The sequence below is a fragment of the Crocodylus siamensis genome, chromosome 4 (genome assembly GCF_052110815.1).
Source record: "Crocodylus siamensis isolate JL-2025a chromosome 4, ASM5211081v1, whole genome shotgun sequence".
In the NCBI taxonomy this organism is placed as follows: domain Eukaryota; kingdom Metazoa; phylum Chordata; order Crocodylia; family Crocodylidae; genus Crocodylus; species Crocodylus siamensis.
In genome coordinates, this window is record NC_143398.1 from 219237778 (window position 1) to 219261989 (window position 24212).

General features: G+C 43.2%; 1 protein-coding gene and 1 non-coding gene across 4 annotated transcripts in view; one reads left to right on the forward strand and one right to left on the reverse strand.

Moving 5' to 3' along the window:
* Positions 1-24212, forward strand: part of CACNB4 (calcium voltage-gated channel auxiliary subunit beta 4) — a 278889-nt gene that overhangs the window by 165453 nt on the left and 89224 nt on the right. The window lies entirely within an intron of this gene.
* Positions 5795-5993, reverse strand: LOC149867587 (U2 spliceosomal RNA). The gene has a single exon (XR_016442184.1). It is a non-coding gene; the product is annotated as a U2 spliceosomal RNA (small nuclear RNA).

A 24212-nucleotide genomic window follows, 5' to 3' on the forward strand; every position in this document is an offset into this window, starting at 1 on the left:
TCATGGGTTTTAAAGTGTATGTTGTTAATTATTCAGGTCACATGGAAAGAATAAACAATGATTTTGAAAGGTACCAAAGAAACAATGGAAATTATGCTCCGAGTCCAAAGATAATTTGAGTACATTTGAGAACAAACACAGAACAGGATGTGGTCCATATAGCTGAAACACACCACAAGACTGAGGAGCTGGATATGCACTCACTGGGAGAGTCGTGTAGCATAAAATGAAGCATGAAATATAGTTCAAAGTCCAGGTAGTTAAAGGAGACAAAGGTGCAGGCAGCTCTAAAGGTTGAGCAGAGTGAAGGGAGCAAGAAGGGATGGTAGAGTTAAAATGGACAGATACAGATGAGGGTATGGACAGCTTTGGAAGTGTACTGAAACCATAACTGCACTGGCATAGGCTCCAGTATCAATAAGCTCTCAGGCTACCTTGTTCTTTCTGTCTGTTTATCTACTACTTGTGCCTTATCATAAATCTTGAGTTTTCTGGAGCAAGGTCCCTTTTGCACAGTGCGTTGTACAGTGAGGTTCTGCTGGCTCAATTGATTGAGTCCTCTAAGCCAGGGCTATTCAACTGGCAGCTCATGAAGGTTAATATGTCTCCAGGATCCCATCTAGCCAATGGTGCCCTTACCCCTTCAGCTGCATTAGCAACTAGGGACTCAGGGCTCCCCCTCTTCCCTTCAGTTTCTGCTTCATGCCCCTGTCCTAGGAGGTGGGATGGGGTGGGGTGGGACACATGGTGCAGCCCGCGGTGCCAGAAGAGCTGGTGGACTGGGGTGCCTATGTGGCATGGTGCAGCAGAGAGCCTGCAGCTGGGCATCTGAGATGAAGCAAGGTGCTATGCATTGTACGGTAGGGGGAAGGGAGTGTTTATGTGTGCATGGTCTGAGAGAGGAAACGCTTGTGAGCAAATGGTGGCTGGTGAGGGAAAGTGCCCGTGCACATGTGGTTTTGGGGGTTGTGCCTCTGCAGGACAGGGGGGAGCACCTGTGACATGTAGCCTGGGCACATGGCCTCCGCTGGTGTGGCCCTCTTGCTCCTTAGAAGTTGGACAAGCCCTGAACTAGGCTCTATCTACCACAACATACATAAAAAATGTTACTACGTTACCCTTGTTAGAAATATTATTGAAAATGCATTATGAATAGTGTTGTTAGAACAGCACAGCTGCCAGCTCTCCCTGGTGGGAGGAGGAGGTTGGAGGAAAAGCTACTAAGGGCTCTTTGTATTAAGGTATCACTCTCTCTTTGTTTTGCAAATTTACTATCTCTTTGTTACAGTAAAGCATATACTCCGTAGCGTTCTCATGCAGATAAGAGTAAATTGCAATTTTTAATGGTCCTGTCCTTGGGGCAGAGGAGGTTTGAACTTTTAGTAACCTAAAGTACTTTCTGAGCAGGCGTAATTAGCTAATACATATAAGCCTATCCGCCCCGCATACTTAAGTAGTTAATTATAATGCACATGCGACGGATGACGTGACGTCATTTCATATATGTTTGTATGAACCAGAAATGAGATGTAAGAGTTCCTGCTTCTACACACGTGCTCAGGAGAAAGAGAATAAAAGCCAGCTGAGAGTTGTCCTCAGCGGTTGGAGTGATCCTTTGTTTCCGCTCCAACCCTATTTGCAAATATACCTTTTGTGTTACTAATAGAGTGTGTCTGAGACTGAGAGTTCTTCGCCTCCCGAGAAACGAACCGCAGCCATTTCTGCAGCACCCTCACAATACTACAAAACACACAGCTTTGAAACTGTATCCTAACAAATAGTACAGCATATGTTACACCCCATGTCAGACCCCTCATTATTACCACTGAGTTTATTGCAAGACTGTAGACTGAGCTGCAGAAAACAGTCTGAAGGGAAAAAGAACAATTTGGCTTAAAGAAACAACTGAGAAATGTACCAAGTGATGTCAGGAAGTTCTGGCTAAAGACCTTTCACAGCTTCTGTGGAAAAGACGAAGTGCTAGACTGTGCTGCCACATAGGGTAAACACAGATGCTTGTGGAGTTGGCAGCACTTTTTAACCAAATTTCGTTTGAGGGCAATATTTGTCTCTCTTTCTGAAGAAGTATGGAACAGTCTTGACTTTGCAGCATATCGTTTGGGACAAACATTGAGCATGCTTCCAGAAGAGCTTGGTTAGAATAACAGGTGTATATTTTATTAGCCAATGAATTATCATCAACTGTCATAAAACCCAATAGTAGCTGGTCCTCTTGGGAACTGGAAAGATTACACAAAGTAATTAGGAAAAAAAGTACATCTTTAAACTGTTGCAGCTTTCATTTGGGGTCTTTTGTCATTGAAATAATCTTTCTCCCCCACTGTGTCTCTGAGGATTTTTCATGAAAAATGGGGACCAGCTGCAAGTGTTGGAGTAGGATCTAAACTTGCCCACATTTCAGAATGTGCAGAACTGGGGTTTTGATTTACTTCTATCTCTAATGGTAGTCTGATGGATTGAAATCCCAAGATGTAACGTGTGGGAAAATCGAGATCCTACAGTTTAGGTAAGTGACTCAACCAACGTGTTGATAAAGGGCTGCCTTTCAAGGGTGCTGCATGGTGCCATGCAATGTTAACACTGTTAGGTGTGCAAACGTGATTCACATGATTAACTTAGTGGTTTCAACCTTTGTGGTCTTTCTGAGTTCATTGCAACAGAAGAATTGCTCAGTCATTTTTCGCTAGTCAAAAAATGAGTGAAAGCTAAGAGCCTATTCACTATTTTTTTGAGGGGTGCCTCAAGTCTAAAAAGATTTGAGAACCACTGGCCTCGCTAGTGGATGGAAAGAGATTTCTGGTGCGTATTGTGGCCTTAATAAACAAATACCTGTTAGCAAAATTTAACATTAAAGCTACAGTTCAGTCTGTTCTTATGTATGTGCTTAAATTATATGGGAAAAGTAAATGAGACCTAAGGACAGGCTAAGTACTTAGCTGAATAGAGATTTATTTAAGCACATGATTAATTGCTTTGCTGAGTCAGAGCCTAAGAAAATGTGAATAGTTGAACCTTTTGTTGTAAAGTGGAGTTGGATGATCACTTTTTCGTACCAGCAAGGATTTTTATTCCTTGAATAGTATTGAATATTTGCTATCAGGTGTGTTTTATGTTTGTGTTTGTACAAGCTTTATGCATGTTACCAACAGAGGCAGATAGTAGATGAGATTAGCTAATAACTTGATTCATTTTGGTAACTTCTATAGTACTAAATTTTATTTACAACCACAATTTTATGGACAACCTTATAAAAATATTGACAGACCTGTAACTAGTGTGTCACTGGTGTAATTTAGCTCTAATATACTTTATCTAACTTTGTATTAGAAGTATAGGATATAGTTTATTTAATTCCTGTTCTTTGAGTCAAAGTCCTGTCTTGACAAATTAGCATTTGAGACTTGAATGTTTCAAAGGTGAACCAGTGTGCTTTGCAAAATTGCAAACCTCCCAAAGGACATTTAAGCTTTAGTGTTACTTTTTATATATTTGGTAACAATCTGAAAAAGGAGTGTTCTTAAAATGCATGTTTTCTGCACATGGGATAACTTTTTTGATGTAGATAGACTTTTCAGCAAATATATATCTCTTAATAATTAGTGAATGTATTAGTGAATTTAGTGAATATATAATATCTCTCTTAATAATATATATAATATCTCTTAATAATTAACACCAGCATTATTGCAAAAGATGATGGTGATGGTAATAGATATTTTTAGCAATTTCTTTATTCATATGCAAAAGTACAAATATTGTTGGACAGAAGGCTGTTTGATTCAGATGCTGCTGCTGCAAGATTTTTAAAGTCAGAAAAAGAGATCATGCAAAGAAATCTTAGAACAATTGCCCTATTTTCTAATAATTAGTATTCACACAGGAAAAACATGTTCTGACACCTAGTAATTTCCAAATTGCTAAGACACCTAATGAGTTGTCTTAATAAGATTACCAAACATATAGAAGGAACTAATTACTGAGGATTTAATTCTGAAATCACAACTTGATGCAAAATGGTTATGCAGCTGGCTTTTGTGCGTGTGTGCACGTGTGTGTTGGTTATGCACAAAGAAAATGCGTTGGTTGGGAATTGAGCCTCATCCTGCTTGGACTTTACAGCATGTTCATATTACCTCTTGAACTGATCAAAATTACTCTGCCATTTATTAAAAGGTCTTGCTTTCACCTTGGAGCTCTGCCTTGCCCTACTGTTTAATATTACAGCAACTGTAAAGTATTTCATGGTTTTGGAAAGTGCTGAAAGTATAAATAGGAACTGTAGCTATCTTGTATTCTTCAAACTTTGAACCTGCAGCTTTTATTTGTGAAACCAGTCCCAGTTTACTTGCAAGTATAAGAGCTGCAGAATTGGCAATCATGGGTGCACAGCTCAAAATACTGACCAACAATTGCAAACTTCCAGTTCCCCATAGCTAGAGCCTGAACTAGGCACCTATGTTACAGTGTAGCCCAGTGGACTGCTTTAAGTTGCAGAAGCCTGCATTGTACCACCTGTGAGTGCTCAGTCTTCCCGGAATGCTACTTTCTGTTCCCAAAACTCCATTTCTCCAGCATTTGTGAGGGGATCTCTATGCAATGTGGATAGTGAAATATTTAGTCCAAAGACTAAGGAGTTCTGCTGTCTCCTAGTTATCACCAAAGCTGGGGAAAAAATTCACTATGCTAGTAGCTTCCACAGGTGCTCCATGGATTTTTGCTTCTGAACTGTATACTTTTTGTTCACTGAATAAACTTAGCTGCCTGCTCTGAAATAGTAACAGTCATAGTTCTTGTTTTGTTTAAAATATCCTGCTGAATATCTGCAAGGCCAAATCTATCAGGTCTTTATCTCTTCTAAAAAAAATACTCCAGCAGTTGCCCTCTATAGAATATCTATTGCAAGAGTCCAGATGTGGGAACCTAATTTTACAGGAGTGTTAGCTTTCTAGCCATCCTGGCTACTGTATGTAGAGTAAAAAAGTCTGTTCACCACACATCTGGGATTGGTCTGGTGCCTAGATCTCTGTGCAAGGGTGAAGTAAAGATGCAGTGGACAATTTATCAGAGAGGAAAGGGGCATCTGTTGCTCCAGGTACTATATTTACCCAAATATAAGATGCGGCTTATTCCTCCAGTCAGTATGAGGGGAAAAAATCCTTTACATCTGCATACAAGGAAACCTCGTTAAATACATTGTATGTTTTTAAACTGCTGCCAAAAGCAGCATGTGCTCAGTAATAGAAACAAACTATGAAATTGATTAAATGTAGTCAACACTGAGCATGACTATAAAACACGTGGCCCATAATGGGCTACATGCTGATGGGGAACCTACTCGCTCCTCACCCCTTTTTTTAACAAAACTTCATTTCCAAGGCCACATGAGTACTGAATTGAGTTCCACATTTTGACTAAGCAGAACTCAGTCGTTCAAGACTGCGCCAGTACGACTGGCAAGTATCTTACCTCCTAAATGTGTCAGGCTGGGGCTTCAGATACTCCTAAATCCCTGGCAGGCATGCTACTTGCTAGCCCCAAGCCCAGAAGCCTTGAAGTACAAATGCCACCTAGTCTTACTTGCCTCTAGTTAAAAGGCTGAAGGAGCAAGCTAGGGAACCTTTTTTTTTCTTTCTTCATAAAAATATATATATATAATCACTGATCATTGCCTCCCTGACCCACCATAGGAACCCACGCACCCGTTACAACATTACATTATACACACCTGTGGAATGGCACTCCCAAGCACCCATCCCTTTTTTTTTTTTTCCTGTTTTTTTGCACCGGTCCTGGAAGCACTGCAATACCAGGTCAATGCATGGAGTGGATGGAGCACGCTCCGGTTCCACCACCCAATACCAAAAAGAATTTGCTCAACATAGACCTCCTATGGAGGACATATCAGAGACAATTACCCTGGGAAAACCACCTGATTGATCATGGTGTCTCCCCTGCCCATCCCACAAGGATAAATTAGAGCAGTCCATCCAAATAAGACATGGAGTGGTGTTCATGAAGTGCAGTCCTTCTCACTGCTGACTCCTTTTCAAGTCATGGTAAGCCACGACATTGCATGCATTTTGATTCTCTCTTCACTCCCACAGCTGAGCTGCACCTACTTTTCCATTTTTGTTTCTTCACCAGCCTTAAATATCTGGCAAACATCGCCAGATGGGTCCCCAAACAGTTCACCCAGAATCCCTCTGTCACCTTCTCTCTCAGGCCGTCGCATATGATTAGTATGGCCCTGTCCTCCATGAGGTGGAGCTAGACCAGGTTGCCCTGTGCTTCATCTTCATATACATTTTTGGAGGATCCCAGGATCCATGTAGCTAGGTAGCAGGCAGGAGTGTGGCCCCCTGCTGGCTGGGCTGACTGGGCGCAGTTTACTCCAGGATCAGCATCTACACATGCGTTGCCATGTAGTAAATAACTCCACAGCAGGGTAGTACTTGTATTTACTAAGGTGGTTTTGCAGAATTTACAAGTACTACCCTGCTGTGGAGTTTATTAGTTTCCTGTGGCCTAATAGGGCCACCTGTACAGATACTGATGTTTTGCTGCCAAGCTAATTAGTCTTATCTGCAGTAAACATCTTGTGTAGACCACCTAGTTTGTCCTATATATAAGTAGGTGCCAAAGTGCTGCTTAAAAGTGGGTTTATGTGTTGCGAAATGCCGGATTAGAGACTCCAACACCGCTTGGTGAGCCGCGGACTTTACGGAGCGAGCGAGTACGCGGCTTGTGGGGCGGGATAAGAGGTGGCTCGTCAACCGCCCTCGAGGTTTGCCTTACTGGTGCAAGTAGGCGAAATGCTATACACTTTCAAAGTTTATAGTAAAAGGGTTTATTTAACTCACCTGGCCTCACCCTCTTACGAGTAAGAGGGGAGACCGGCTGGAGCAAAGTTGCAGTTAAAGTATAAGCGCGGAGGTATGGTAAAAGCGGGTATGCGGTCTAAGCTACGCTGAGAGGCTGATGTTCGTTGTCAGGTTTTCGAGGCCTTTGATGGGCTTTCGCTGGGATACGCCCAGACGGGAGGCTGAGGACCAGCAACAGGGTGATCAAGCCTGAGGTTTATCCAGTCGTCGTCTCTGTCGTTTCCTGCTTCTTCGCCTCTTTATGGATGTTGGTTGGACCGCCTCTATGACACTAACTATGATGTAAGCTAAGTGTGCAGGGATAGGGTAGTTTCTTTTACATAGGTGTTGCTAGGCAGATTTTTACATAGGCTGCGTTTCTGCAGAAGTGAAACTTACAGGATAGAAAAGAAACTTATAAAATATGCATGCGCAGCTTGATACAAAATTCGCACGCGCGGTAGACAAAGGAAATTTCACGCGTGCGGGAAATACAAAACTCGCGCCGGTAGACAAAGGAAATTTTGCGCTCACAGGAAATACAAAACTCGCGCGTGCGATAGAATTTACTAAATAGACATTTTGGTTTGGACTAACTTACAGATAAGACGATAAAGTTACATAAATGTGAAAAATGCCACACGGCAGTTATATAAAATGAAATAAAATATTTACATTATGGAGTACCTGTTCTAAAAGTTGCAGCAGTTTCAATAAAGGTAAAATGCATCAATTCTGGATGAACTACGTCTATGGATTACCACTGCATTACTAAATGACTACAACTATGTTTCTCTCAAGGTCAGTTATTTCAAATTTGCTTCTTACTCAGGGAGAGCAGGGTGATTCTGTGCCAAAATTGCATGGTTTGCCATGTTCACAGGGTTCATGGAAACCATTGTTTTCAGTTTCTGCGAAAATGTGAAATTGCAGATTGGGTAGATACCTAATTTTGACTGGTGAAAAAGATTGAACAAGTCCGTCTGCTGTATTTTACTTGTGCAGCCCCAAGGATGGAAGTGGCAGAAGCTACAGTTTAACAGTTCTGTTGGCAGTCTATAAGCTAGAATAGACAGTCTTTCTCTTTTCACTCTTTTCAGGCAACAGCCAAGGGAATTACTCCCTCTTCACTCATGGTGGGATTGGGGGTTTGGGGAGCACAGCATCCTTTCTGCTGAGGTTGGACGCTCAATTGCGTTAATGGAATGGGGATTCCTGACCACATCTACACGTGCATTAATGTGCTGTTGTTACTGTGCCTTATGTTTAGTACCTGTAATAACAAGTACTAAATGCACAGTAATTTTACTGCACGTTAGCATGGCTTTTGCCCACCACACTAATGCACAATAGAATTAATCTACTGTGCATTTAGTGTCTCATGTAGACACACCCTCCAGGCAGTTTTATGTAGGCCATATAGTCTCAGCCTGCAGGCTCTGCTTTGTGTTCAGAGGTTACCTTTCGGTGGTGTGGGATGGACTGGAGATGAGTCAAAACACTGACTAGCATGCTGTCTGTGCAGACGCACTGAAATATAGAGCAGTGGTGCCCAAACTTTCAGCTCTGCGGGCCAGATGAGTGCTGCAGTGTTGGTCCAGCATGCTGTATCATGCCTGCAACTCTGGCCTCATGCTGAATCAGGCCTTGGCCCCACCCTCAGCCTCATGCAGGCTCAGTTGTGCCTTCTGCCTCAGCCTCATCCTTGATCCTGGCATTGTGTATCCTGGGGCGGGCCTGGTGCCCCAGCCCCCCATATGTGCCAGACTGGGCCTGCCAAGCAACCCACCTGTACCCCTGTATGCTGGATTGGGCCTTCCATTACTACCGCTCCTAAATTGCCAAATTTCTGGACATGCATGGAGCCCCACAGGCTGATCTGGTCCATGGGTCAGAGGTTAAGCATCACTGGTTTAGAGCACTGGGGTAAGGTAGCAGTCTGGGGTATATATCTCTATTGCAGGGGTGGATCGGGGTGGGTGGGGGGGTGCATCGGTGCCTTCACATCCCTCTTTGGCTGTGCCACGTGTGCTCAGTGAGTTCTCTGAGTTCAGCAGCTGGTCAGCACAGAGCTCTGTGCACAGGGGCTCACTGTGCTTGCAGAGCTCCAACAAGACCTGTTGCACAGCTGAAAGGGGTGTGGGTATTCCCCCCCACCTTCCAATCCATGTTCCTGAATCTGTTCATGCCATGATGTGTTATATGATCTAATGATTGGACAAAGCAGTGGAAGTGGCAACCTCTGTGAATTCTTTCTATATAGGGAAGAAGTGTTGCTTAGTGGGTAAATTAGAGGAGTAACGTTCAAGATTCCTGTTTTCTCTTCCTGATTCTGACCTGCTCTGCAGTCTTTTTGTATCTTTGTTTCCTCATCTGTAAAATGGGTATACTTGTATGTCACAGAGGAGTTATGTGGCTTAATTCATTTGGACAAAATACTTGGAGAGTTGTAAATGAAACGTCACAATAACACTTCCCTCCTTGGTGTTTTTTTGTAAAATACTTGTTACAGTGTGTGCTTGTGTCTTAAATCAGAGAAAAGTGGGTTTTCATTTTTTTCTTTGCAAGTTTCCTTTTTCAGAACCCAGTTTTTCCTTTAATTGAATGTATAATGTTAAATTTTATTAAAATAATTTCTTGGTTGTCCCTGTATGGTGTCAGTCTCAGAGCCTTATAAAGAATAGGCAATCTCAATGTAGGTTTTCTACTTAGTATTCTTTGAAGCATCTTTTGAGGGCCTAAAACACTGACATTTGTAACAAATGAGGTCTTTATTTTCTTCTTCCTTGCCCTAAGGGTCTCCAGAGATTTCTTTCACATCTCCATCTACAATACCATCTTTTGGCTAGTGAAGTTAGATTCTCTTCTATCCTTTTTTGTTCTTTTAGCTTCTGTGTTTCTCTTCTGCAGGCAGCTCTAGATTTTCTTTTAACAGTATTTGGGGCCTTTTTTCATTCACTCACTGTACTGCTATGGATCTGCCACTCACCCAGAATACCATGCTGTTTTTCTTAGAACAAATGAGAAGTGATACTGTTAAAGATATTTGAGAACTACTTTTATCTACATTTCTGAAACTTAACATTGTTATTTCACAAGCATTCATCTTTCCCAATTATCCAACTTTTGCCTGGAGAACTTACCACTATGTTATATGTATTTGCATTTTACAGTGGGAACTGGAAATACTTCTGATTGTTCTCTCTCGGTATGAGTATAGCTAGTACTAATACTTCATAGCTTTGCAAAAATAGATGCTTGTAAATGACTGCTGTTTGTAACATAACAATGAGTTGGTTCGGTTATTTTCCGTAATTGATTAAAAAATGTTTCAATATTGCGCAATAAGACATATGGCAAAAGTATTTTTCTTGTCCTCCACTGACCAACACTGCTGCTTCTTTCACAATAAACACATTGGGCCCTTGCTAAGGGGTGCAACTTGAAGGCCTTAAATTTCGAAGCATTGCTGCATATCCACAATTATAGTTGAAGGCAATGAGAGCTGTGGTTGTTCAGCCCTTCTGAAAATCAGGTTGTCAGTGACTCTGGGGATCTCTGAAGTGAAGAAATGAGAAGGACAATGACAGTGGTCGAAAAATGGTGACGGAGCAATGGAGAAAAATAACCAAACAAGTCATCAGTAAACAGAAATCTCCAGTAACCTACTTGCCAACATGCAGTAAATAAAGCGATTCTTCAGAGAAAGTTAAGATAACCCTAAGCCTGTGTATGCTGTACTGGGAATATAAAAATGTCTTCTCTTGTCATTGCATTGTACTAGAAAGATTAGGGCAAGGAAATTTGGTATTTTAAACAAATAGACTTAAAACCTATATATGTAACCCTTCTGCTGGGCATTGCTCAGCAGCAGTGAGGGCTGGGTTTTCAATTTTGGGATACTAAATATATTTTACCTTGGCTTGAGCCCCACCCAGACCACCTGGAAAAACACTAAATGAATTACTAGGGTGTCCGGTATAAACAACCCCCCCTCCTCACAAACAGTATAAACACAAACACCCAAGTTTATTACAAAGAATAAAAAAACCCAAAAGTAAACATTAAATAGAATTTAAAAATGCTATTGACTACAAAGCAATGTCTATAGGTGGCATAGGGGAGGCTTCCCCCATACCCAGGGGGTCTGGGACTTGGGGCTCCCCAGCAGGTAGCTTTGGGGGGCCTTCACCTCTATACCTGCCCTTCAGCAACGGGCTGGAGAGGGGGGCCCACACCGAAGACTCCTGTGCTGCTCCTTGGATTCACTGTGCTGGGGCAGCTGCTCGAGAGCATGGGTCCTCCTGTGTTGCAAGGGGCTTGGTTGCTCCTGGAGATGTGGTACAGCACTGACGTCCACTTCCACATGGTGGCTCTGAGGGGTTAATTGTGGCTTTTGTCAGCATACTGCACCCCAAAATTCATAGTCCCAATCCCAAGTCCGCTGGGCAGAAAACTGTACAAGAACTCGAAAGATAGATCAGGCCTATCTTGGCTTGGGCCTGAACTAGAACTAGTGCCCAACCGCACTGCTTGGTTGGGGCATAAACTGCAAAAGGGACAAAAGGAGGCCCAGGCCTATTTCACTGGGACTGAACTGGGCAGCAAAAAAGCCAGCCAGGCCTATGCTGCACTGAGGCCAGGATAAACAACAAGGAGTGCCAGGTCTCGGCTCAAGCCGTGCTAGGCTTCATCTTGGCTGGGGTTCAGCCCCACAGAGGTGGGCTCAAGTGCAATAGCTGTGAAACAGCAAAAAGGGCTCAGGCCTATGGCTGCAGCCTGGACATCCAGTCTCAGCTGTACCACAATGCTGAGCCACGGCAATTCCCAAACACAGGGGCCAGTAACTGCCAGGACCCATTCCTGGGCAGTTTGCTCTAGGGCTTAATATTCCCATATATACGCTATCCTAGCTGTTAGTTTTACAAGGGTTAATATTTCTATGGTGGGTCTACATTCCTTCATCTGCCGATAAGGCTGTGATCATTCAAGTACAGGGATGGAAGGGTAAGTGTGGTGGTGTTTGCCTCAGAAGTGAACAACTTTATCTTAGATGGCTCTAATGCAGTTTATGTAATCTCAGTCATGTGATAGTGAAACTGTTGAGTGATAAAAGGATATCAGTGCATGTAGTTTAGCAGCAGAATGACAAGCTACAAGCTGGTGACATTATCCAGCTCTCAGTAAAGAGGTGGCAGAAATTTTCTCTTGCAGCTAATATGAATATTTGCTGTTCCCTTTACGGCATAAGAAAAAGCGTCATTTAAAGGCACTTCATAATTAGGGACCTACTTAAATGATGGTGAAACGAAATAATTTTCACGGGCTGGTCACAGCATAAAGAGCAAATTTTGCAGGTATTTCCCAGTTGTGCTCCACCCCTCCGTGCTGATTGGCAGAGACACCCTGGCAGGGGAAGAAGGACGAGGGGGTGGCCTCCATCTTGTCTGCTGACTGCCCTTTTTGCGGTCCTGCCCCTCAGCACTGATTGGTGGAGAGGCCCCAGTGGGGGAGGCGGGGACAAGGGTGCAGCCACCATCTTGTCTGCTGCCTTTTATGCCACCCTACCAGCTGGCACCTTCCACCTGCTGGGCGGGCTGCAAGGCCAGGCTGTAGCAGGCAGCACTTTATTTTTATTAGATTTTATTTTTAATTTGATTTCACAGACGATCCCAGATTTCACAGTTTCTGTGAAACATGAATTGAATAAACGCCTACTTATAATTCCAAACTTTAAGCCTATGTTGGATTAAGTAAACTGGGATGTACAAACATTTTAATTAGAGTTGGACAGGAATGTTTAGCAAACTGATTTTTGTCAGAAAATGCCCATTTGTTGAAACTGTACACGTTTTTATGGGAAAGGATCAGTTCACAGTACAAACTCACAGTAAATTGGAGAAAAGGTTTTGAAATTGTCAAAATATTTTGTTTGGATGTTTTTAAATGGAAGAAATTGAGTTTTCTGTTTTCAAATTGACTTTTCATTTTACAATTTAATTGAAGGAAAATACTTAAATTAAAAAAAAATTCAACTTACTGTTTAAAATGAATTAAAACAAAATGTTTTGATTGACCCAAGCCACTTAAAAATGTTTTAGTTTATGGAAGTGTTTGAAATGTTGAGTTTTTGTCCTGATTCAGGAGGAGAAAATTTTCATATGACAAGAAAACATGTTTTTTGTTCTGCAGTCTTGATCTTGATGCTGTTATTGAAGTGCTGACAGGGAACGTTGTCAAGTTATTATTATGAACTGTTGAACAGCTGAGGAGTAAACAGGTTTCTCATTTAGAATGAGATTTTGCCTCGTCAGCCCTGTGTAATCCGAGTCAGCCATTTTTATTGTGGGACCACAAATTGTGAGCTGAGAGACGGGGTTAGTTTATTATGCACTGATTTCTTTTTTCAGGCCAAATCCCTGCTGGTATTAATGAGTATGTGGCCTTTGTAAGGTACACCAAGCAGGTCCTATCTGTTGACAAAACACTACCGTATGCCTGCAAGTCAGTAACTGTATAACATCTCTGCACGCCATGGAGTCCTTCCATGATAACCATATTTAATATTCAGGCTGCTGGTAAAGATTCTGACAGCTGGAGGAATTACCAGCTGCACACAAAACTGAAAATATTCAAGTGCCCAATTAATCATGAATGGCTGTATTCAGTAGGAAGAAATGCTTCCTGATTTCTGCACAGCGGAAGTCCCAAAAAATGAACGCTGTCCAATAGTTTGTATTGTGTTTAGTCCTAAGTGGCTAATAACTGCCAGCCTTCATTCCACATCACTTTCTACTAGCCTAGAAATGAAATTTCAGTTTGCCTTTCTGTGTGAGAGTTCAGTGTTTTCTGGCAGTGCTCTGAGATCTAAAAGATAACCGCTCTTAGTGAAAACGTTTCTTTGTTATTCTCACAGACATTGGAGATCCACGGGTACTTGATTACATCTTGTCCCTCTGTCCCCTTCAGCTGATATAGGATTGGACTGCGCAATCCTACACCAGCTTTGTTGTTTGTGTCATAATGAACAATAAAGCAAAGACTGAAGAAAACCAAACCCATTATAGTATAGCTCTCACAAGGACTGTATACATAGTCATATAGACATCCTGATCCTCCTGAACCAAGAACAGTGAAGGTCAAAGTCCAAGGTCTTCCCAAGCCTACCAGCTCATCTGGTTAGCATAGTTAAGGCATACCAGTTTCTGTAGCCAGTAGCCCATGGTGGGGTGGGGGGAGGTGATGCAGCAAGAATATCCTTTAGGTCAGAAGTGCTCAATCCCCTGGCCTATGGGCTAAATCCAGCCTGCAGGGCCATGTCATCTGGCCCACAAGGCTCCCCGTGGTTCCAAAAATATGACAGCAGGGAGAAGTGTCCATTCCCTAGCTGCCATATTTCTGTACCTGTGGGGAGCCCTGTGGGCCTGGTAGTGTCACTCTACATGCTAGACTGGGTGCACAGGGTCCAATATGGACATGTGGGGTCAGGCAGAGGCAGCACAGGGCTGATTCAGGCACACATGGGCTGGATGGAGGCAGTGTGGGGCCCAATCTTGGTGTGTGGGGATGAGAGGAGGCTATGCAGGGCCCAGTCTTGTTTGCGACCAGCCCCACACCACTCATTCGGCCCAAAGGTCAATCACCACTGATGTAAATGCTTTCAGCTTCCCATCCCAAGTGACCATTTACAGCTGTGTCAACTGGGAGGTGGCCCTTAGTATGAACCCAGAACAAGGCTTGAGTTGCATGTTAACTCTTCTGCTAATGTATTCCTATAAAGAACAATGCTTTAGGCAGATGTAACTAGACCCAGCTCCTTTGCTTCTCCTCCAGTACTTGTTTTAAAAATCAGTAGCACTGTTGATGGATGTCTTGTTTGTTCTCAGGGAACTGAGTCTTTTGCAGTGGAACCACTCTGTATGTAACAGCGATGACAAGAATCCTCTGTTGTTGCTGGAGCAGTCTGTTCACAGTGGGGAGTGAGCAGCATCATTGGCATCTTTTGTCCAAACACTGCAGCACCAGGAGGTTTTCTCAGTTGGAGAAGATTTTGTGGGGGTACCTGCTTTGGGGGAAAAGAATATAAGTAGAGACAAGTTTAGAAGAGAGAGGAACTGGGATCTGTGGGAGAGATGCCAAACTCTCTCAAGAGGCTGGAGCCAGCTGTGCCTCAGGCAGCAATCCAACAGTATTTGTGAGGCAGAATGGCCAGATTGCTAACAATTCATTCACAGAACAATGCTGAAGGGAAGAAAAAGCCACCGTCAAATGAGGAAGACAGGTCATCACAGAAACGCTGTGTAGGTCATCATCGCACCTCTTACTATTGCACAGCTTTTACAATGTGAAACATACTGCAGGTATGTCAGAGTGGGAGTGTACCTGTCTAAGAAGGTAAAAGAAAAATGAAATTGGGAACAGTTTGCAAATGGACAAATCCTTCTATTTTGCATGAGAAATGAAAGGAAGCTTTGGAAGCATTGGGTGCGCACATTAAATTTTCCATGTAACAGGTCTGACTTCCAGTTTGTGATAAACATGGTATGAGTTGAATTATTTTTCTATCCATTGATGCTGATAAAATCCTGAAGGCTCATCCTGAATACATACACACAAATCTGTGTTCATGTTGCACATTGGTTGGCAAAGAATGCAACGAAATAACACCTATATAAAAATTTTAGGAAAGAGAAGGGGTAATTGAACTTCTTCCTCCTACCAAACTTCATTTTGTTTTCCTTGACTACAGGAACTGCTCTGATATCCTAAGACTAGTTCAGAGACCTTGTCACAACAGAGGAAGGAGAAGAGCATCTCTGGCATGTAGGCCCATAATGATGTTTTCACCACAGTATCTACCAGAATACACTGGAGTCATTTAGAGTTCGTCTCCTGTTTTTCTTCCGCATCAAACTGAATTGAGAGGAAGGATTTTAGTAAAATCTTTGCTTTGTGAACTGTCTTTGATAGATTCATAGATGTTAGGGTTGGAAGAGACCTCAATGGATCATCACATCCGAGCCCTCCCTGGGGCAGAAAAGGGTGCTGGGGTCAAGCGACCCCCGCTAGGTGCTTGTCCAGTCTCTTCCTGAAGACCCCCAAGGTAGGGGAGAGAACCACCTTCCTTGGAAGCCCGTTCCAGGTTCTGGCAACCCTTATTGTGAAGAAGTTCTTTCTAATGTCCAACCTAAATCTGCTCTCCGTCAATTTGTAGCCACTGTTCCTAGATACTGCAGGGGGTGCCCTAATAAATAATAGAGCATCTCCTATTCCCTGCTGCCCTCCCCTGATGAATTTATAGGCAGCCACAAGATCACTTCTCAGTTTTCTCTTATGAAGGCTGAAGAGATCTAGGTCCCTCAGTCTCTGCTTGTAGGGCCTCGCCTGCAGGCCTTCTACCATATGAGTGGCCCTCCTCTGAACCCTCTCAAGATTCTCCGTGTCCGTCTTGAAATACGGTGCCTAAAACTGGACGCACTACTCCGACTGCAGCCTGACCAGTGCTGCATAGAGGAGAAGCATCACCTCTCTGGACCTGTTCGTCATGCATCTGCTAATGCATGATAAAGTGCTGTTAGCCTTGTTGATCACTTCATCACACTGACGGCTCATGTTCATCTTGGAGTCAACTATGACTATCAGGTCCCTTTCTGCTGCCCCAGCCTGTAATTGTGTTGGTGGTTCTTTTTGCCCAGGTGCAGCTCTTTGCACTTATCTTTGTTGAACTGCATCCTATTTCATTTTGCCCATTTTTCCAGCCTGTCCAGATCCACTTGGATCCATTCCCTACCCTCTGGTGTATTAACTTTGCCCCATAATTTGGCATCAATTTCTATGAACCCTGTGTAGGCAATGGTAGAGTTGTGCTATAATTTCAGAGTGAAACCAAGCCAATGATGGAGCATTTCATTATCATCCTGAAATGGGAGCCAGGTTCCTGAATCTTTTTGAGCAAACCTGAATCAAGTTGCATGCAAAACTAGGCATATTTATAATGAGCTAGAAACTAGGGAAAATTCTGTTCTCCTGATTTTCAGGGTTTGTTTCAGACTTGGTGAGAATTAACCCATGTAACCTGAAATGGGATGGAGTTCAGGAGGGGAGCAAATGCAACAGATCCAAACTGCTGACTCTTGGCTAGTTTTTGCTAAAGCTTAATGAAATTTGCTAATGAAAATTCTGCTTAAGACAGAGCATTAATAGACTGGAGAGGGTTTGTGTTTGGGGTACTGCCTGCCCAAAAGGGACGGAGAAGGTGATGAATAGGGGATAGGGAAAAGTGTTGTTTGCTTATATAAAGGTGTTGCTGCCTTAATCTAGAACCAGTTGCAAAATCAAGTGATGTTTGTTGAAAAAATTGAACATATATTTTTTTTTAACTTTCAGAAATGTAGCAGGTTATTTTAACCTCCTGAAATGGACCATTTGGACTAGATTTGCAGAGGCACTATGGTGCCATGCACAAAACTACTGAGCAGGTTGTGGTTGTCTCCTGCCTACTGTCCATTGGTTAGGAATCTTATGTGGGAGGCAGGTGCATGCGTTCAGGTTCCTGTTCCAGCAAAAGCCTCTGTTGGTTTATGTAGACAGCTTCTGCAGGAGAGATTGAGAGAGTCCTATCCCAGAGTCTCCTATGGCTCTGTGGTTAGGTTCCTCTCCTGATGGGAGACCTTTTTTCAAATTCCTGCCCTCAATCAGGGAAGGTTTCTACTTCCCAAGTACTTTTCTTATCCAGTAGGTAATTGGATTTTGGGGAACTATGATCACTGATCAACTGAAAAATAAATTATTTACACAGACTAATAAAACTGCATTCATATCAGCCTCGCCCTGAATCTGGTGCTGTACCAGCACTGATGATTCCTCCAGAGCAATAGACATGCTGTGCCTGTCTTGAAGAAAACTCTTCATGATGTGGGGGTATTCAATACTAAGAGAATGGACCAAGAAATACGTGTAAATCCTGAGAGGTGTGGGAGATGTTGTTCATGGAGGGAGAGGGTGCTGTAGAGCTGAAAGTCAAATGTCTGAGGTTTGGGGCTTAACTGTCAGAGGTTAAATACTGTTCAAGAAAAGAAGGTATGTTTGCATCCTGCCTGTAGAACCATGAATGTCAGCATTATCTAGGGTTCTGTGCAAAGTCACATTTTTTCACGTGCATCTATATATAAAACTGTTGACCTAAAAACGTGTCCTGAAGAGAGCTGTCTAGAATCCACAGATGCTTTCTGTGCTTTTTAAAACTTCACTGACACAGTGCTTTCCTTTTTAATATGGAAACTGGTTTACATGGGTCTTGGGGAAAAGCGTCTATGGATTAAGAGCACAGATAAGTCAGATTTCATTGTAGTAATACTGGGACCCTTGCACTCTGATTTTACTCCATAGACTTGGGTGGGCTGGAAGTGGGTATCGATTTTTTTTCCACTGCACCTGCCCTAGTGGCAGAGCCTGCATCCTGGCAGAGGGAGGAGAGACTGGCAGCTGTCAGAAATGCAGTTGGGTAAGGAGAACAGCTGTTGGGGGAGTAGATTGGATTGAATCTCAAACCATTACTAGATGCTTTGCTCTTGGACCTGTAGGTGAGCTTGTATCAATTGCACAGCGCTGATGCCCTTCCCAGAGCCCGTTCCTTGGCCCCAGAAGAAGCCTGACAGCTGAGAGGAGAACACAGGACTGGCTGTCAGAGATGCTGGTTGAAAATGAAGAGGGACAAAAGCTACCTGGCCACTCCCTTGACACTGGTCAGAACAGTAGGGGCGCATAAGGAACTTGATGCAAGGAACACTGCCTTGTTCTTTGGTGTTATAGCAGTGGCCTTCAGACCATTTAGCATTTTCCCTGTCAACTTCAGATGTCAGCAATCAACTGTTTGTGCCAGGGAGGAAGTCATCTTTTGGGGCAGAGGAGCATGGTGACTGCAGCCTGGAAACTGTAGCCCTCTGAAGGAAGAGCAGAACTGTATGCTTAACTAGGGATGTAGCCTTACCAAAGTGAAGATAAAGGTCACAGCATATAAAAATGTAAAGCAGTGTGGGGACAAGAATTCAAGTGCAATAACCTGGCACAGGGAGAGAAGTAAAGAAGAAAGAAAGATGAAAAGAGAAAATCTGCAGGGTGTGTGGATAACAATGTATGGATATCTGCAGCTTATATTGATATTGTGCAACTGCAAGGACCAGGTGACAAACCAGAATAACTGCACAACCTTTTATTATTCAGAACTCTTGGTAGAGGTGATATTTTTTATTAGCTCAATTAAATAGTTCCAAAAATAAATCTTTATTTGCAAGCTTTCAGGCTCACACACCCCTCCTCAGGCAAAGAAGAATGCACAGACTGTAATATTTCTCGCAAGTAGAAATGAAACTTCAGATCGCACAGGAGAATAGAAAGATGTTATAGGTTCCCCTGTGTAGAAAAGTTCATTTTATGCAAATTAGGCTAAAATAAAAGCTGGAGCAGTCTGTTTACCTCTAAGGTGTCTGGGGGACAAGCAGGGTGTTGAAATTTTCTTCCTTCTTGGTGAGATGTTTTCTACTGCACAGGAAAGAGGATCGATGGGATGTCTCTCCTGGCTAAGGCAGTTTTGTTGTGTAAAAGTTGTTTGTTAAACTTTCATCCCGCTGCTACTGCCTTTCCTTGTTGCCACAGCCTACTGTAACATGGCTGCATTTAGTTTGAATGCTTTCTGGATGCCGGGACTCTTGTCTTATATGCTGTAAAGCACCATCCTCATATGTCCTAGTGCTACCATAGTACATATAACGACTAGTCATATTTACCTGTTGATGTGCTGCTCGGCATCATTCAGCGCAGTTCTTTGATGCCACCATATTCTGCATCAAAGACACTGGGAATCTTGGCCCACAACAGCTTGTATGGGCTGAAGTTTAACCAAAGGAAGACAGAAATCTGTTGGATCTAGGATTATAGGGAGACACTCTCTTTGGGGAAGGGTTAAGTGAGGGATGGGTAAAATATAGCTTGTGGACTGGATCTGGACTGCCAATTGATTGCATCCAGCCTGCGGCTGCCTGCGCAGTACTCTGCATGGGGCTGTGCCAGCATTGCACTCCCACCTGGGGCAGCCAGCATTGCACTTCCCACTTGCAGCTGCTGCTGGTACCGGCCTGGACCCTGGCCGCCATTCAGTGCTGCTGCTGCATTATGTACAGTGCTGCAGCTACAGTGCTCGACTCTCCCCACCTCCAGCAGCTTTTTCTCCTCCTGCCCCTGCTGTGCTGCTCTGGGCACCAGGTAGCGTGGGAAAGTGGTGGTGGCTGTGGGGAATGCATGCTGGGTAACACATGCCCAGCCAGGTGGGGGGAAGCAGTGACTGGGCAGTTACTGACCAAGCGCATGGGGGTCCAGCTTCAGCTTCTGGCCACCTTCCACCCAGGAGATGAGCAACCACCTGCAGACAGTTGAGTGGGTGGACAGCAGCCAGGATCAGGAGCTGGAGCCCTGAACATGGGGGCAGGAGCTGCCTGGCTGCAGCTTCCCCCCAAGGGGCATGAGGAGGGGGAGCTGCTGGAGGTGGGGTGAGCCAAGCATTACCTGGGTGGCTGCAGCAGCAGTGCTATGCATGCTGGCTGGGGCCAAGGCCAGGTTGGTACTGCTGGTGGGCGCGAGGCAGATGGGAGCAGGCTGGGCTCGATCCCATGTGGAGTGTGCTATGAGGGCAGCTGCACACTGGGTAGGGGTGGAGGTGCTCTGCATCTTCATCTGTACCACACCGCCCATGCAAGCTCTGCTGCATGCCCCCCCTGCCCCCCCACCCCCCACAGACAGCTCCTCTGGGATAGCCGCCCTAACATGTGCACCCCCCCACCCCCACAGTGTACAAGAGTAAGACTTTATTGAGCTATTATGCAATTGCCTGTATATATACTACCCAAAAAACATATTGGGACAACATTTATTTTTTGAAATAAAATATGTTATAGTAGATGTTTTATTTTTAGTATATGAATTTTAATTATAATTTGTTAAAATATTCTCTTCTGAAAGACTTTGTGTGCAGCCCTTAACCATTCACCAAAAATCATTAAGTTGCCCACCAGCTGAAATAATTGCCCATCCCTGGAATTAAGGGAAAATAGCCCAGGGAGAAAGTGAATGAAGCAGCTCCTGGTGATTTTGAAATTGTCTCAAATTTTTCTGGTCTCTGGCCATTTTAGGTGGTGCTACAGAATAGTCAGCTGCCTAATACCTGAAAGATTCCTCTAGGAGAGCATTGGCATTTTGGTCCATTCTGAACTGAGCTCACTTTTACTAAGGATCCTATTGCTAAGTCACTCCAAAAAGCAGCCACTTTCATATTGTGAAAAAAAAATGGCTTTCCCTTTCAGCAGCACATAGACTGGATCTGGACTGCCAATTGATTGCATTCCCTTTATTAAACATCGTGGTTGGTGAGGCCATTTTATACAAGGATGTCTGCTCAGTGTCTGCTAATTCCTGGATAAAGAAATGCACTCAAAATGCCCTTAGCAAATTTGTAGCGTCTACAAGATTAGGATCCCCAGAATGAGACAGTGCTGTTCTGTTATCTATTAGGCTCATATGCTTCATGTAAAAGGTTGAGGAAAAAATGATTCACTTGACCATCACCTCCAGCCAAACAAAGCTCTCGCATCTTTAGGTAACTGAGGATTGCTGTTTAAGGTCCTCTGGGAAATTCTGCTTAGGGCAGGGCCTCAGAATGAGTAGAGCAGAGTGATTATGGTGCTGCAGTGTCTTGGGGACAGCTTGCCTTTCAGAATGACTGCCCATCACCCAGAGCAGTGGAGTTTACAGATGAATGGTACCAGAATTACTGCTGTCACAAGAGATAATATCCCTGGTGATAAGCAAATAGATAGGCATCCAGGCATCGGTGATGCTAGTGCTATCCTGAATCCAGTGTTCTCATCGTAAGTGGGATTTTGATACTTTCCTTTTTGGTTTATGGAGCAGAAGGTAGATATTCTCCTCCCCTGGGTCTTGTGGAAGATGGGAAGGTTGGCACCATCTTCTTCCCACTACATATGGGGGATGGATCTGTATAGGAAATGCAGTGGTAAAGTCTCATCTCCTTTTGATTCCTGTTCCACCCAAAGTTTAAAACCAACTGCCTGACAGGGGCAGTGGCTTTTCTATTTAGGCATGCTGAGGGAGTCAGCTGACTCTGTGAGTCATTATCATCTACCTGATTCCTTCTAATTTCTCTTTACTCCACAGGTGTTAACCACCCTCTCCTTTTAATGGTCTTTATGTTCCACTAATCAAGCGATCCTTTCTTCTGAAATTTAGCTATTCCTGGTAATCTCTCTCTCAGCCCTACAGACTGTTTTTAGCTCTAGCTAAAAACATTAAATCAAGTGTGGTAACATTAACTCAAGAAAACATAAATGCAGGTATGGCAATAACTGTCAGATGCTCAAGAAGTCTAAATTTTATTTTATGATTATGAATAAGAGGTGTACATTTAAATATAATGACTGCACAACTAATAAAACAAAATATGAGGAAGCAGTTAAGTAATGAAAGAAGAAATGAGCATATCCATGAAAGCATGAAATAAAACTGGTATAAATTAGACATGAAACAAGCTTTTCAGTTCAGGGGTAAATATATCTCTCTCTATTGAAACCTACTGCTGCCTCCAAATTGTTAAAACTAGCTTGTTTGTATGAGCTACTGCTTTACGCTTTATCTTCTCTTAGATGTTAGGTGTCCCAGTGTGTGTTTGAAGACATAATATGATGCAGCAGTTATTCTGATAACTGGTCTTTGTATGGTATAGGCCAGACTAATCGTTATATAAAATCTAGGTAATTTGTTGGCACTTACTCTAACGGTCCTCTCACCCCAGCAAAAGCACCTTTAATTTATGCATTCTCTGCTTTGAAAGGAAAATATGCCCGTATTGCACACTCACACAAAAGACTGACTATAGGAGAAACCATTTTGGGGCCTCCCTGCCATGAAAATTATGGATGTGTGCTGTACACCCAGCTGGCTGATTCATCCAAAAATATCGTCTGGCTGACAAAGCCTACATAAAAACAAATAAATAAAAATTAAAGGGTCCTTCTGATGCTGTTTGAGTCTACAAAAGAGACAGAGAATGATCCAAAAAATTTGATCTTTTTTTCCTCTATAGTCTGGCATTCTGTGTTCGCTTGATTTGCTTTTCGCTGTGTGGCCATGAAGGCAATTATTTTTTCCTAGTTATAATGGGAACATATATATTAACTTGGTTATTATTTATGTTGTAATGCTAAGAAAACCAGAGTTGTGGACCAGACAGTATTATGCTAGGCTTTGTACAAGCACAAATATGCACATTTACATGTTTTATGTTTTGATTAAATTATTGGAAATCCTTCAAATTTAAAAGAGACATTTATAAAAATACTGTATATTTTTCTTTTGCAGCTTTGCAAGGATCCTAGGGCACAGACAGAAGCGCTCTGAGTTGCAAGGATCCCCCGGACCAAACAAAAGTTCACTGTTGGCTCCAGTGGGGAAGGGAATCTAGTTGCTGGCCAGTTTCCACTAGCAGTGTCCCTTCCTCCTGCAAGGCTGCAGAAGTTTTCAGAAGAGAAAGAGAGCACAGGGAGCTCTTTTAGGGGTTCTCAGCCCCCACTGGAGGATGGGGTGGAATCAATTGGAGTCCCCCCACCTCAAGGGGACTTCAGTACACCCGCCCCACCCTCCAGCAGGAGCTGAAAACCCCACAGACCAAACTCCTTCCACTTCCTTTCCACCCTCCCATTCTGAAAAGAGCGACAGGCTGGGAGGCGTGCAGACTGAAGTAACAGAAGAGGCTGTATTTTTAAATGTCTTCATCTCACCTCTCATGCAATGAGCGTTCAGATTTTCACCCAATCTTAAGCCGTCTACAGCTGTGCACTTCTGTTTAGTTATGGCTATAAACTGCTTTCTCTGGCCAGATGGGCAAAAATTGTTACTTCTCTCTGTGCTTCTAATGATTATTTTATTTACCATTGATATATTACAGACTTTAAGCAAGAATGGAGTCCCATTATGCTGCATACCATACAAAACCATAAAAGTCCCAGTTCCCAGAAGATTACTATACAAACAGAGACGAAACATGACTGGTAGATGTAGAATCCAAGGAGGCCCAAATCCAAGGGTTAAATTACATGTTACACTGAGACCATACGAAATTTGTTGAGTGTTACATTGTGTTGAAGTTGGAACCTGCTGTAATCAGTCACACAGTAAGGGTTAATGCCATTTTTTTTGCCTGCACAGCTCTCACTTGCCACTAGAGGGCTGGTGAACAGGGATATGGCTAGGAGCCAAGACACCTGG